Raw genomic sequence first — 15,978 nt, forward strand, 5'->3', positions numbered from 1 at the left:
AATTACGTCTGCGCATAAATCACGAAGCACCAGTACCCTTACATCCCGATGCGTGTACCCTTTTACGTCCAATTCAACATTGCAGTACCCTCGTACGCGGGACTGTAGTGATGTGGCGGCCATGCATACCGTATTGTCTGTCGGGTGGATCTTCCATTTCCTGCCCTTCGCTAGTGAGCTGTTGAGCTGTATCAATCAGAGCTTCAGCCATATGCCCGTTAATTCGTACGTTGATGATGGCCTTGGATAGATTCCCCGGTGAGGCTGCAGTTAGTTTCTTTTGTGAGTAGAGAGCCGCAGAAGTGGGTTTATTTCTCCTTAGAGTAGATTTACATACCCTGGCATAATGCCCTTTCTTGTCACAATTCATGCATGTGGCATCTCTGGCGGAGCATTTGTGGCAGGGGTTTCTTTTGTACCCACAAAAGAAGCATTTACCAACCGAAGTAGTTGCTGAGGAGTTTGACGAGGTCTGGGTATCCGATTCCTCGGGTTTTTCTCCATCCTTTGTGTCAGGGGTGCCCTGTGGGGTTCCTTGAGTTTCCACCGTAGCGGCGTTCATTAGCAGCATCGGTGTCCCAAATGACTCAGATTGCTGCTGAGCCGTATCCATCGCTCGAGCCTGGTCGGCTACCTTTTCAAGAGTGGGTTGCGCTTTCTCCAGTAAGCGTTGCCGTATGTGGGCTGACCTGAGCCCTTGGATGAATGCTTCTCTGGTCGCTTCATCTCGGTGTTCCTCGGCGGTTACGGCCCGGAAACTGCAGTCTTTTCCCAACTGCCTCAGAGCTTGCAGGAACTGATCGATGGTCTCCCCGGCTGCTTGCTTGCGTGTGTTGAGAAGATGTCGTATGTACACCTCGTTCTTGCGCTTCACGTAGAGCGCCCGCAGCTCGTCGATCGCTGCATCGTAGGTGTCACACTCCGAGAAGAGCCTGAATACACTGGGCGAGACATGATTCACAAGGGCGGCCAATTTGTCGGCTCCCTCTTCGATGATGGTCAGATAGTGTGAGAAGGAACGGAACCAATGCGACCATTTCATTTCCGAGTCAGTCGCGTTTGGGTCAGCGTCGAACCTCTCTGGTTTGTAGATCTTGTCCATCGTTGGTTGAGAGAGCCGAGAAAACCAAATGGAATAAATTGAAATGAAAGCGAGAGAAGAACCTTCAGAGTGTAGGCTTTATTCCATTTGATTGAAGCCGCTTTTCCGGGCACATCAGGGAATACAGGTGCAGCTCGGAGTACACAAGCAGCAATGTATACATGTGCAATTAATCACCACAAAATAAATCAGCATAAGCACGGAGTCCGATATACTCTCAATTCTCACCATTCAACGAGCACCAAGTGAACCACCGCCGTAAATGACAATGCCCCTGGGACAATCACCCCGTCCGTGCGGAGACTTGGCTTTATCTATCCCGTGCTCGAGCCGCGCGACATGTGATCACACGTCATGACCTTCAATTCACCACTATATATATATATATATATATATATATATATATATATATATATATATATATATATATATATATATATATATATATATATATATATATATATTGTTGCGGGGCAGCGGGGTCAGGTTCACAAAGTCCACAAAGTTTACAGTTAAGCGACCCGTTCACAAAGTCCATTGCACTTGGGGTTATGTGGTTTCGTGAAGAGTTGCTTCATCGCAATGAGTCGACACACCAGCTTCATCAGGTCCGATGTAAATTGAGCAACTCAGTCACTCAAACCTCTTGTGGGAGTCCTACTCAGGAAAAGACTTCCAGCAGTGCTTCCGAGACTCTCTCCGTCTCAATCTTGGGGAGCGCAATTGCATCAGGGTACCAAGTGACGTTGTCCACAATGATCAAGATGTACCGGTTGCCCTAATCAGACAATGGGGACAATGGTCAAATCAGGTCCATGGCCACTCTGTGAAATGGCTCCTCGAACAATGGCATGGTTCCCAATGGTATCTTGGAAACCCTCCCTTTGGCATGGTCCTCTGGTAGATGTCGCAGGACTTGCAGAATCTGCTGATGTCACTCATTATCCCTGACCAATGGAAGTTGTTCATTATTCTGTCAGTTTTCTTCTTTGCTCCAAGATGACCTCCATCAATCGATTTGTGTGCCAATTTCATCACGGCCTCTCGATACTTGGGCGGAACGACAATTTGTTTCACCTCAGTAATGTCAGTTGTGTCAATACGGTGTAAGACACCTTTGAGGACTTCGAGTATGTACTTGCTCTTGTCTTGCGTCTGATGATCTCCGGTATCCTGCACCTTCTTCCACAACTTTTGAAGTGAGACATCTTCCTTCTGAGCTTGCTCGAGCTCTTGCACAGTCACTTTAGGAATGTCAGATTGTGACACCTTCAATGGTTTGATGTCATCCTTGTTGCGCTTGGTCTGTGTCCTAGTCACTGCTGGTTGAGCCAGCTGTGGAATCCAGTCTGGTTCTGGATCTTTAACCTCTCATGCTCCCGGTATATTACCGATCATAAGATCACAAATGGGGTCCTCCATCTCTCCTGTGTCCTATGGTGTGTCCACGTGGATCTTTGCAACTGGATAATGATGCAATGTACGAACTATCAATCAACTTGCAGGAGTAGACCTTGTCAGTCATCTGCCTTGGACTCACCAGGTGCTTCCTCACAGCGACACTAATACATCCTGAGTCTCAGAGTACTGTCACTTTCTGTGAACCCACGTAGCTTTCATCCACGGTAATGTTGCCATTGGCAATGCCAGCGGTGGTTTCCTCTCAACTGCTGAAGACCATTAGTGTCGACTGAAATCCTCTTTTGTTCACCCAGATCTCCTCAGGATACTTTTGTACAGCTGACGCAGATTGTTCTTTTGGCTCTGTTCTGCACATAACCTCATTCCTCTGGAAATCGTGCACTGCATCGGTTGCCTTCTGTTGTGGCCTCATCTTAGCTGCCTTTCTTCAATCGACATTCGGCCATCAAGTGTCCTTTCTTGTTACAATAGAAGCATTCCCTGTCACTTCTAGTGAATTGGGGCTTTGTCGGCTGAGATGGTTCCGTCTTATGCAGCAAACTGTCCGACCTTGGTTTCATTGTGACGTCCTTCTTCTTGACTGTCTGCCCAGTAATGCACCCACCACGTGCTTCAATATACTGCTCAGCTAAGATTGTCATTGCTTCAGTGTTCTGAAGCACTCTCTCATGTATGAGCAAAGCCAATTACACGAAGGAACTGTTCACGAATCAACAAGTCAGTTAATGCTTCAAAGCTGCGTTCGCACTTTGCCATAAAAGTCCATTGTGTAAAGCACCGTCTCAAATGTGTCACAAACTGAAACACAGTTTCACCTTCGTCGGGATTAATTTCTCTGAACTTCCGGTGATATTCCTCCTCTGTAAGTTCGTATGTCTTCAACAAGGCCACTTTCAAGCGATCATAGTCGTGAGCATTCTCTGAGGGCATACTGGTATACACCTGAAATTCCTTGCATGTCAGAAGGGGGCTGAGACTAACCGCCCAGTCCTCTGTGTTCCAATGTTGACTCACAGAGAAGTGTTCGAATCTCTCAAGGTACGCGTCCAGCTCATCGTGTTTCTCATCAAATGTGGGGAGCTTCGGCTTGTTTGCCATTACTCATACATCACCAGTGTCAGGTGTGGCACGCGAGCACCTGCAGCTGCTGCAATCTCCAACTGTATTCTTGCCAATTCAATCTTCATTCGCATTTCCTCCTTAATGTGTTCGGTTTCCCTGGTGTGTTCACCATGCTCTGTCTCGTCGTTTCATGCCTCTCGTTTCGCCACTTTTTGTGCCTCATGCTCTGCTTGTCTCTCCTCACGTTCCCAAGCCTTCTCTTTTTTTTGCAGCCACTTTCTGTTCTTTAACGCCACTAGTGTCTCTCCCTTCAGTCCAAGCCACTCAATCCACTTGTCAAACTCCATGGCAAATGCATGAGTGATCAATTTGAACTCAGATCACAACCACAGTACCATGGCTGTTTCTGTGATACCATAAAGACTTTTACCACTGACAGATCCTGTCACGGTCATCAAAATGTCAGAGAGGGTGTGGTGATACATGCACCTTGGGGGTTTCCTTCCCTTTGGTGTACGTATGTTGTTTGTGATGCCGAACTCAGCAGTTCTCTAACGACTGCAATCCAGGGTCATGAATAAACGTACAGGTGAGAAACCACTCAAATGGATCTTTGTCAGATTGTGTCTGTGACTTCTGAGTGACGTTACAATGACCACATCAACAGCATAACGTTTTTGAAACTTGTATTTCAAACAAACAGATACAAAGACAAATGAGGAAGTTTACATTACATACAATGTCCAACTCCGATTCCCACGTTGAGTTATTTCCACCGCCCAGTGTCCCAGTCCTGCCGGCACAACTCACGCATGTTCACCTCGTCCTTGGGGGCTGTCGATCGTTCGATTTCCATCGCGGTGTCCTCTCTCGTACACGAGGCATCCGGGATGATTTCAAGAGCTCAAAGGAATTCTTTCCTGTTAGACAATCTTAACGAATTTTAATCAACCTGATTATAATCAGCTCCAAACGTTAACAACCGTTCTGGACATTAACACCTCGTTTACTCATCGGAGTTAAGTCGAGCACGGGACGATCAAAACGCACTTATCACATGTCACCCCTCTCTCTACAGCTCCCCCTCACAGGTTTATATACTATCACAGAACAATCCTGTGCCTTCGAGCAAATGCGATTTTAGTCCATCCTGGAAGTTTCGTCCGAGAATGTTCCACCATCTTCACGAATCTCACCAGGCAGTTTGCAGTGAAATACTGCCATTTCCAGTCAAATTTAGCTCAATATATCAAGCAGTACAAATTACAATTTACTAAATGCGTGCTACACGAAACTTATAACTTTACTAACGTTTACAACATCTTGCTTTGTCTGTACTTTGTCGTCAGAAAAAATTTGAGTCGTCCGATCCGGATCTTCACAAAAAATCTCATCGGTTCATCCTTGTCACACACCGGACCTGTCCACAAAATTCCATCTGGATCTGTCCACAACTTTTTGAGATATCCTGTACACAGACAAACAGACAAACAAACAGACAGAAAGGGTTAAAAACATAACCTCCTTCACCTTCGATGGCGGAGGTAAAAAGGGAAGTCATGTGACCAAAATGCGATATTATTACCTCCACCACCGAAGGTTTTCACCTCTGTCTGTCAGCTTGTATGTTTGTGAGCAGGACATCTCACAAAGTTGCATATGGATCAGGACGATATTTGGTGGACAAGATGGGTGTGTGACGAGGACAAATCGATTCGGATTTGGTGAAGATATGGAAACGAGAATTTTTCAAGTGATTCTTCAGCATTGAGTGATCGGGCCAAAAACGATATGTAGCATGATATCTAAAAAAGTTAAGGACGGATTTGGACGAAATTTGGTGGACATGTTGGGTGTGTGCCAAGTACGAATTGTTTAGATTTCAGTGAAGATCCGGATCCACACTCTAATTTTCAAGTGATTCTTCACCATTGATAGATAGGGCCAAAAACGAAAACTTACCAAATTGTCTTATTGGGATCCTATAAAATATCCCATAGGAAATAAGTAATTGCAAAGGAATTCTATAAGATTCCTACAGGACATGTTAATAATGAAAACATCATGGCCAGAACTCATCCGGTGAAACGAAATGGAAGGCAACACGAGTTGAATTATATTCTGTTTCATATTCTATTCCTATTCTGCATTAAAAATGAAAGTTTTGAGATTACCAATGCTGCGACTTGCATGTAAGCGACTGTGGATTGTAATGAACTCGACCTGGTGGTGAATCGACATTTGTACAGGAACATTGTGGCTGCATGCTTAAAATAGTTCTCAATTCTACAATCATATCTCAATTCATCCTGTGCCTTTGGGCGACTGCACATGACTCAGTGCTATATATGAACTTAATAAATAACCACAGCAGAACCTGAGGCATTGCGTTTACTTCACTGCTTATTAAAGGTAGACACACACACTCTTTCAGCATGAGTAATCTCTTGTCTTCATCACCAGAAATCACCTGCGGAATCCCAAAGCAGGATCTCTGACAATTTGCATGGATAAGTGTCATAAGTGAAACGTCAGCATTTCTTTCGGCGAAACTAGAGGGTGACATGTAAAAGGGGTTGATAATATTATATATCACACACATACAAAAAGGCATTAAAACATTGCGTAAATGTACATTGGATGAAACAGAAACAAACAGCTACACAACAAGCAACCATACAAGGGAGGGTCTATTATGGTCCATTTTCAAAGAATTCGTACAACCCAATCGATATACGTATGCATTACATATCTAACGGCAAGCTGCAAACTGGAAGGTAAACTCTAATAATCCATCATCTGATATTTTACAACAGGCATTATGAACACACCAAACTCCGCAAATGACTGCATCTGACTGGATCGAGATCGATCGGAGAATTCCAATTTTATGCAATTCAAAAAAATAGAGCTTTAAACATCACAGACATCAGCACTTTACATATTTTGTGTATGTGACATCCTCGTCTTAGAAACCGCTAGTTTAGCTTCGGCAAGAAAAAAATATTCACCAAACCCACCGTTTGGAGAACCACGAGAACCATATTTGAATGTTGGGAATGTAATAACAAAGGAAAAGTGTGCAAACAACATTTTAAACGTTTACATCCAATAAAAGCAGAGAACAAAGTTTCTGTCTGAAGAAGGGACACTGTACACTCATAACTTGTGAAAAACGGCGAATAAGAGAATTTGTTGGAAATATCCAGTGTGCAATTCTCCATTGTGGATCACTGACACATTTTGTCACAGAGGCCTGATAATAGCATCTCCAATTTGGGCAAAAAGGAAGGAGGCATGTGTGGCACGACTGTGGACCACTTACAAAGTTACAAGGTAGAAGCAAGGAAAAGGAAGGAAAAAGTGCTTTCAAACATTACAAATGAAAGATTTTATGATTGCTGCCAAAAAGGGAAAGAGCATGGTGAGATTTCAAGTTTGAGAGCAACATGTACAGTCTGGCACCCTACCTTACTCTCCAAACGCTCTGTCTGTGGCATCCAAGGCCAAGTCCACACGTGGCTTACTGGCTAGTTCTACTCTTGTAGCCAACATGTGGCACTCAACAGAATCCTTTCATCAACTCTCCCTGTCAAGGCTGGAGGGCCCTAAAGCAGTGTTCTGGAACCAGTCCCATTCCTGATCTTCATAAATGATCTCTCTGAATCGCTGGAAAATACTCTTTATCTATTTGCTGATGACGCCACCTTCTGCCATGCCAACACTCGTCTTTCAGACAAGCAAGCCACAGCCTCTTCCCTCTTTTCAGATGTTGACAAATCACAAGATGGTCAAACACTTGGAATATGTCTTTAAATCCTAACAAATCTCACACTCTCACTATCTCTCTCTGAAAGGACCATCTGGAAACTACACCCCCCCCCCCTCATCAACTTTCTTAACAATCCTCTTGATGAAGGTCAGTCATTAAAATGCCTGGGTCTCACTATCAGCCATGATCTTTCTTGGGCAAACTACATTTCAAAGTTGGCCTCCAAAGCCAGCTGCCAACTGGGCATCCTCCATCATACAAAGTCCTTCCTTGGCACACCTGAACTCCTATCTACCAACAAGGCTTTCATTCTCAGCTTGATGGAGTACTGCTCTCCCCACTCCCCTGCCTCACGCCTTGCTCAGCTTGATGTCGTGGAAACCACGGCTTTCACGATTATTGGAATCTCTGCGATAAAGCTGAGTCTCACTACACCATCATACACAGGTCAGTGGTCTCTCTGTCCTCTGCCAACCTCCATTCTGGTTTTGCATACTCTGCTCTTTATATGCTTTGCCCCGCCCCAGGTTTTTGCAGGGCAAATGCCATCCAGATAAATTTTCCTGAGATAGAATTTCAATCTAGCATAAGAGACTCGTCAATCTGTGCTGCTTGAAGTGGCGTAAGCATTTAGTAAAGTAAATAAATTATTGTTATTGGCAAATTCCAGGGAGGTTAAGTGACCGGCAATGATATTTTGAAGAGATCTGTAATGGGTGGACATGAGAGCGAAGTTAAAACACAACTGCCGCATTGCGAGAAGTGGAGTTGCTGAAATAACCCGTTCTCATCACCTTGCGGTTCCATTCAGCTTGGGAAGCTAAACTGGTGTGAGTTTCCTGTAAAAAAAAGAAATGGTGTTTATCTGCTGTATGTAAAATAGCCATTATGTAAATCCATGCAAAGGTGATTGGTTCATCACTTCAACTTCTCTCTTGCCGTCACAATATACATCCCTCGCCTACTGCACTGGGGGTACGTCAACTGAAAGTCGTTGGGCTGGCGAATAAGATTCCTTATTAGTAAATCCCTGGAGGTAAAAGTGATCTTTTATTGTCATGGGCCTTTTCCTGAAGGGTTGATTGAGGAATGTAAAAATTTGAGTTGGTGAAATGTCTGAGTTTCGAGTGGGTGGGAATTCTTCAATGTCATAAGTCCGTCCCTCAAACATTTCAGAGGCACTGTTCGGAAAACCTTCAGTTACTGTTGATTGAGACACTGGGGAAATCGTTGGTGTGCAGGCATGGGAGTAGGGGAGAGGGGGGGGGTTCAAGCGGAATGTCGGGTAAGGCAGAGGGACGGGGTACGATGGTGGGCTGGGAGAGACAGACGAAACAGAAATTGTAACAGATTTGGTGAATTGAGATTCTTCAATAATGATAATGCTATGTGAAGAGATGCTTTCAGAGACAGAGTACACACCAGTTATTGAGGTTAACGAGCCAATAGAAGGTAAGTTAGAGCACTACTATGAAGAGGGGTTAGCCACTCACATGAGAAACAAACGATACTTGGTCGTTAAGGTTTTATGAAGATGAGACACATTTATCTTCTGAGCCACTCCAAAAAACCGATCCCCGGGCAAGCCAAAAATGGACATTAGGTTGTCTGAGACAGCAACAGAGGTATGAGTCTGTAATGGGAGGGGGAAGGAGGAGGACGTGATGTCACGTTATTGACAAAAGAGCTCGTCTTTTCAGCTGAAGAGGATATGGACCAAGGACAGGAACATTCTGGATGACCAAACTCAATAAAAACTAAACATTTTAATGTCTCAGTTGAGGCATACACCAAAAAATAATGACAATCCATTTTAGAAATTGAAGACAACATTTTGAACCTTTTCCGCATTGGATGGAGGAAGCCCAATGTGAGCCTGTTGCTGAAAATACATCGCATTGTGTGTTTTGGCCTGCTCGAACCCACGGCTCAGAAGCCGCATTGTAACCTGTGCCCATTTAGGTGGATGATACTGCAGCGGCCTCATTTTGCCTTTGGTGATATAATAGGTGAATATGTCTTCGCTTTGGTTGATCAGAAGTTTTTCAGCATGGGTTTTCCGGATAGGGGTTCTGAGAGGCTTTACAGTTGCGATTTAATAGAAACTTGACTTCGAACCTGAACATCTCAGATGTAATTTTTTTTTCCCCACGCTAAAATACTTCTCACAACTACCGCAGCAAACGAAAACAAGGCATATGGGTTCTGTGGGCAAAGAACACTCTTTAATCACTCACAGGTATGGCATAACACAACCAAGCATCAGCGGAACAAGAAGACGGACGAAAAAGTGACATGGATATCTGCCTACACAAGAGCAAGATAGCGTGATGTCATTTCCTTAACAACGCAACTTTTCCAATTTTATAGACTTGTTTAGCTGCAATGATTACGATGCCTTTTCATTTACATAGCTGCGGATAAGACAAAGCTTGAAAACTGAGGACTCCTGGATCATCCAAACAATGTTACCAATCGCAATTACTATGTCTTCTAAAATGACCTCATCTAAAGCCACACAGACTACTCCGTGCTACGGTTAAATGCCTAACGTAACAAGTAACGAGACTGCAACTTTGAATAAAACAAAATATAAACTTTCCCAAGCTCACCCAGCGAGAGGAGAAACAATAACGGAAGCAGGGCACAGGAATAGAGTGGGTGAGGTGAGGTTCTGGGGGGGGGGGAGTGAGTGGCAGGTGGTGGGTTATACAATTTACAACAAAAATTATAAAAGGATCATGAAACAAATATTGTAACCCACCTTGAGAGAAAAGGAAAAGGAATAAAATAATTTTGTGAAGGGTCCGTACACCAAATAGTTGACACTTTGGAGAGGGGAGCGGTGTTTCCCCGAAGGGGTACAGAGTATTGACGCAGATTGGTGGGTGTGGGGTGGTGTGCCACAGTCATGTGACACCATCTTAATATTCATGAGTGCAGCCATCTTCGATCTCCCTTCACCACGATAGAACATGTCAATTTAGAACGACCTTGTTTTTGGTTTAATTTGTCCACAAATGGCAACTTTTCAAACAGCTGGCATAATTACCTCTGCCACCGAAGGTGAAGGAGGTTACGTTTTCACCCCTTTCTGTCTGTTTGTCTGTCTGTTTGTGTACAGGATATCTCAAAAAGTTGTTGATGGATCAGGATGAAATTTTGTGGACAGATTCGGTGAGAGACAAGGACGAACGGTTTAGATTTTGGTGAAGATCCGGATCCGGATCCGGATATGGGAATTATTTAATTTTAAAAATTATTCTTCACCATTGAGAGATAGGGCCAAAAACGATATAGTCCTGTATACCATGATATTTCAAAAATCTATTGGGCCCGATATGTTCTCCTGGATCAGGCATTACGTGGCGGAGGTATGAGCTCTACAGAGTGCCCTTCTAGTTTCAATCATGTGACCCTTTTTTTTCTTTTCGGGTCGCCTAAAGAACAAGTTTTATTAAGTTTTTTCCCAAGAGAGGTTTGAACATGTTGAGAACAATTTCTTCGTGACCAAGGAGATGCTCATTTTATGGATGTTTTTTGCGACAAAGTCAGATGTTTCTACACAAAGGCAGTTTTGTAGGCTCTATCCAAATGCAAGAATTCCACAATACAAAACAATCAAATGTATTGTTGACAAGTTTAGAGACCCTTGAAGTATGAAAGACAATATTAAAGGACACTGGTTAAAGATATTCAGTGAGAACACCCGACAAGATAGAAGCTGTAACATAAGCTTTGCAGGCTTCTCTGAAAAAGTCGACAAGCCAACTTGCACTGCTGGTAGGAACTTCTCGCACCACCAGTAGCAAAATCATACACGTCAATCTTAAACTGTTTCCATACAAGATATAATTATTGCAACACCAGACCGAAAGAAATAAGAAGTGAATTTTTCACCGCCATTGCCCAATGGATCGAAGAGGACTAGGATTTTTTTAAGCATCTTCTTTGGTGATGAGGCTTACTTCCATCTCAGCGGCATAATGAACAAATAATATATTTGGGGCACACCACCAACCACACAAACATATAGAAAAACATATAGAACTACAAGTTTCTGCAGCGAAAGAAATGGATTTGTGTACTGTTGGATGTAGCGGTATAATAGGACCTTTCTTCTTTGAGGACAAAGCTAGACAAACAGTGACAGTCAACACAGATAAATATGTGGACATGCTGTAGAAAGGATTATTTCCAGCACTGAGAAGGAAGCAAGACCTCACCATGAATTCAGTCATTTTCCAGAAAGACGATGCACCACTACCTGAGGCTTTGGAGTTTTTGAGATGACATTTCTTGAGTAATCGACTCATTTTTTGCCGGATGGACAACCCATGGCTTCCCTACTACGCAGATCCGTTTCCTCCTAATGAAGACCTATGGGGGTCCCTCAAAGCTAAAGTCGAAGAAAACAACCCACACACACTGCAGGAGTTGGAAAATAACATCAGATGGGAAAACAGATGCATACCAGCTCCAGTACTCAGCTGAGTCATTGACAACTACAGTGTCTGTGGGGCAGATGTCATCCAGACCACTTCATCAACTACTCATGATATCACTCCTTGTTACTTGTTGAAGATTGTTTTTGCTATAATAAACAAAAATTGAACTAATCATGTGTATTATTAGACAAAAACAAACAAAAAAATCGGCCAGTAATAATAAAAAAAATTGTACGAAGGTGTGTTGAAATGTAATCCCAACTATTCTTCATCTCCAAAACTGTAAATGATATTCGAATGAAACAAAGCATAATCTGCACATTGGTTCTTCACGCCACTGGGTGTGAAATTTCATCATTCTGACACTGGATGCCTCAGTGCTACGTTGGTTAAGATGGCAGAGGGCAGCACGACATTGTCAGTGCTGTGAAGCGTGAAGTGCCGGAGATGAGAGTTGTTATAACTGACTGTAGAAAAGATGAATGAAAATGACTGGAGATGAGAGTTAGGTGCACCATTACGATCCTGAGATTAAGAGACGGTCAATGGAGTGCCGCCACAAAGGATCAACAGCCACGACTTAGCCCCATGAGATTTTCATCTCTTCCCCAAACTTAAGGAACACCTTCATGGAGAACATTTTTCTTCTGACGATGACGTCAATGTGGCTGTGAAGTCAGAATGATGGACATTTCTATTGAGATGTCATCACAAAACATAAACCATGGCAGAATACACATTGATTTTGTATCTCGCTTTGATCCATTGGAATATCTTTATCTGTTTTTGAGAAAAAATCAATAGGAGGCATTACTTTTCAACATGCCTGGGTAGTTAAATTAAAAGTTGCCCACATGATGTTGGACCCCATAATGTAAACCAATGATTTGAGGCTACAACATGGCATTTATGATCAAAAGAAAGCAGGAAGTTCAATTAGAACTTCATAAAATTTGGAGAGGTCTAAAGGGCAACACTAAATCATTGACTGAGCTGTGAGATACCACCCATAAACATTTTTGCAGAATGGAGGCTGATTGAACAAAAAAAAAAGATGACATTTCTCTTATTCACAGTCACATTTTTTTTTTTCGTGTGGGGGTCAGGCAAGACATCACTGAGTGTCACAGGAGGGAGGGGGTGTCAGAAAACAGCCAAAAAATATATATATTCACGTATCTTGTGCATAGTTTCAAGGCAGTAAAGTAGTAAACGTACCACTAGGCGTACACCCGCAGTGAGATGCAACAAAACAATACACAGCTCATAGTGAAGAGGTAAACCAAGCACGCAGCAGCCCATCAGGGCACTGGCATAATGTCATTCAACACAAGCTGTGGGTTCTCTCTCTTTCTCTCTCTCTCTCTGTCGCCCAAATGACATGGCCGAAGAAAGGGTTACATACACAACCAGGGATGGAGCTGACAGAGAAAGCAACAGTCACGGTGTGTACCGTGGCAGATGCTGAGCAGCAGCGCTTCACAATTGCACGTGTGCAACAGAGACAAAAAGAGACAAGAGAGGAGAGAAAGAGAAAGCAGAGGTATTTATAATTGGAATACATGCACGGGAATATTGACAGCCCGTGCACATCACAATTTTCTCTACTCTCTCTCTCTCTTTCTCTCTTACATATGGTGGGTTTAGATCAACAATTACAAATCCAATTTAAGGTTAGCTCATCAATCTGAGGATAGGAGGCTTATCTCAGCAATGTGAACCTCAAATTTGTCCAAAGAACATTATTGTTATGTGGTCATCGTTTGATCAGGGTTGCCACAGTCATCCTGTGGAATTCCTAATACACCACCTGTGCATATAATATTACTAAAATTATGTAGTCTTTTTTTTTTTTCCTCGGCATCACTGCAAGCAAAAACCGGACAACGTAATTGTACTTGCGACATTATCCTGAGCCTGTATTCGAAGTTTGAGATAGACATGCTAAAAATATCTAACACCAATTTCAGGGCCCTCGTCACGCTGTGGCAGTGCTTCTGAAATTGGGCAGAAGTGGAGAGAAAGAGGATGGGAAGGTGGGGGCTATTATTGTGCATGCACTATTGATTGGATTTTGCCTTGCTTTTCACTCACTAATAAAGATAAAGCTTTTGTGTTTGAAAATGACATGTGCCTTCAAAATGTCATTCAAGTTCAATATTACTTTGGAAATACAGCTCATTTGATTGAGGGCACGTCAGTTCCCACATTCAAATGTACACTTGGGTGGAAAATGTATCCCACATGCAGGCCATAATCAATGAGAAATGCTTTTGAAAATCCTTATTGTGTCGAAGATTGTTGCGGCAATAAGGAACATTAATTCTGCCAGCTTGTCGCTTTTGCAGTTGCGCGTGCTTATTTGAAATACAGTCCAATAATTTCAATCAGATCTTTCTTCCCACAATTAATTTGGCATCACCCGAAAGGAGAGATGTAAATGACATGTTATTGATCATGTGATCTGACAGCTGATCTCTGCAGAACTGCACTATCAAGCTGTTGGAGAAACAGGGTTACAAAGCCAATAGCAAAGATGGGTAAAAGCAAATTATCGTATTATAACAACATTCATGAGGCGTATGCAGAAGATACCACGGGGAACAACTGAAGGACTGTTAGGCTACTAGATTGCTGTTATATTTTGTGAAGACCTTGCAATGTAAAGACTCACAAATGACTAACATTTTATGCAGGTGGTATATTAGAGTGAGAAAAATCGACACGAGAATGTATGATTTGAGGAAAATTATGTGGTTTGATAACTTTGGTCATTTTCTGCAAAGATAAGAGCTCACATGTGATGAACACTCCACGAATTGCTCACCCCTCTTGTGAAGCTCCAACATTGTCTCTTTGTAAACTGGTCCCCTGATTCCTTTCGTAAACCAAACAAATGCTCGAGCTTATTTGAGCAAGGTGTACATTGGTCAACATGATGTTGAGGTCATGACTTGGGGTTTTGCCCAACTTTTGTTATTTCTATACAAGGCAGCCTGAATATTTTGTACAAGTATATACAAGGAAACTTAGAAACAGAAGGCAGCCATTTGGCCCATCATGCCAGTGCTTGATTCACACCCGATAAACTAAATATATCAGTTTTTTTTTGTGTACAAAATCTAAGCTCATGGAAGAGTGTGGTGAGGAGGGCAAAAGGCAGCACACTCACAGTGGGGCAACTGGCAGAAGCAACATGCAAGGGAACAAATGAACAGGCAAAGAGAAGGGAAAGAGTGGAGGATGCAGGAAACAGCAATCTGAAAGTGAGAGTGTTGAGTGAGGTTAACTGGGGTTAAATGAGGTAGAAAGAATCACAGTTAGGGATGGGAGATGACATGAGATGGTGATGCACTGCCAACATGAAGCCCTGGAGAGAAGAGTGTGATTCAACTGCCTCTAGAAGGCAGTTCCACAAACGGAAAAAAAAAAGAAGAACAAAAGAGTGGAGGTGTTCAGTCGCCCTGGATTTCTGTGAGCTCAGCAAGGAGTGGGTGACCGGAAGAGCATGTGAACACTGGAGGAGCTGGGAAGGGTCAAAGAGTTGAGAGATCAGAGGAAGACAGACGAGAGGAGAGGCAGTTAAAAACAGATACCACTAACCTATCTGTGATGTGAGGGCAAGAGGCTTTGTGCTTCAGCCTCATCATAGGAGATTCCAATTATGTTGGGAGCTTTAGATTCCACAGCATGTCGGAGAGACAGATATGATGCTGGTGCATTGACTCATAAGGGATAAGCGAACTTATTTTATATTTACTTACTCCATTCCTGCCGTTAACTTAAATTTACCACCGACACACCTTTAGAATCTAATGGCATGGGATTCGGTCATCATACACGGCACACAATGGCCAACTTGTTTCAAAAGATATACAGTACCATTTGATCTTTCACGTGCACAACATAAATGCAGACAGCACAGCCGGCTTAAAAGGTTCAGTGTTCCATGCCTCTATCAGAACAGTCGTTTCTCCTGAGGCTTGATCCCACTTGAGATCAAAACCAGTGTACATATCCTAACAGGGAGCTCATTACTGACTGAACTACAGTATCTTGCCAATGGAGCGACCAACTTTTTCAAGACTAACTCTCCAAACTATCATGCAGCTGAGCTCTAACCCATCTAACTTCACCCATTGCCCATTGTTGTTTATCCATTGGCCAAAGTC

General features: G+C 43.0%; 1 long non-coding RNA gene across 2 annotated transcripts in view; it reads right to left on the minus strand.

The window, feature by feature from the left end:
* Positions 1–3,769: 3,769 nt before the first annotated feature.
* Positions 3,770–15,978, minus strand: part of LOC147014309 (uncharacterized) — a 51,280-nt gene continuing 39,071 nt past the window's right edge. Inside the window, exons 4-5 of one of the 2 annotated variants that reach the window (XR_015050722.1) lie at positions 8,852–8,991; positions 3,770–6,138 (exon numbers count right to left, since the gene is read on the minus strand). This is a non-coding gene — a long non-coding RNA (uncharacterized LOC147014309). The remainder of the gene's footprint in view (positions 6,139–8,851; positions 8,992–15,978) is intronic. The other variant, XR_015050723.1, reaches the window with a different exon arrangement.

This window comes from Eptatretus burgeri, chromosome 13 (assembly GCF_056783735.1).
Source record: "Eptatretus burgeri isolate ZD-2024b chromosome 13, Ebu_testis_v1, whole genome shotgun sequence".
NCBI classification, from domain to species: Eukaryota; Metazoa; Chordata; class Myxini; order Myxiniformes; family Myxinidae; genus Eptatretus; species Eptatretus burgeri.